This window comes from Penaeus monodon, chromosome 21 (assembly GCF_015228065.2).
Source record: "Penaeus monodon isolate SGIC_2016 chromosome 21, NSTDA_Pmon_1, whole genome shotgun sequence".
In the NCBI taxonomy this organism is placed as follows: domain Eukaryota; kingdom Metazoa; phylum Arthropoda; class Malacostraca; order Decapoda; family Penaeidae; genus Penaeus; species Penaeus monodon.
In genome coordinates, this window is record NC_051406.1 from 18,769,810 (window position 1) to 18,770,326 (window position 517).

At 36.4% G+C, this 517-nt stretch overlaps 1 pseudogene; it reads left to right on the top strand.

Annotated features, from left to right (window-relative positions):
* Positions 1-517, top strand: part of LOC119586290 — a 6,988-nt pseudogene that overhangs the window by 4,414 nt on the left and 2,057 nt on the right.

Consider the following 517-nt stretch of genomic DNA (forward strand, 5'->3'; position numbering starts at 1 on the left):
TTCCTCCTTAAATATTTTGTGTTCCTGTGGAAAAGATATGAAAGGTTGCAGTTACAAAATGAGAGTAGGTATAAGTAGAAGGATAGCTGAGAAATGTTCATAGCACTTTTTGCTCATCACTCATTTTTACAACTATAAAGTCAAGTTTGAGCATAATGAACATCTTCTATGAAAGAAGATTAGTGTGAGTAACATGGTCATTGAAAAAATAGTACAAAAATGAGAGTAAAGCTAAAAATGATAGAATTTACAACTGCAGGTTTCATTCCCCTCCCCTCTCTGATTTCAATTACTTATCAAATGACCTGACCAGTGTTCAGAGACCATGTGATGTAAACACTTGTAAAGAAAGGCTGCCACTCATGTTTATGAAAAAGTAAATCTGACTATGATTCCAAGCAGATATGCTAGTATTAACCCATTGGATCCAAATGCTTCAAGGCCACCATGTGGCCCAATATGCATTAAGTTTATGTGAGTGGACACTACTGGGTGTGTGGCTTGTAGTACACACACC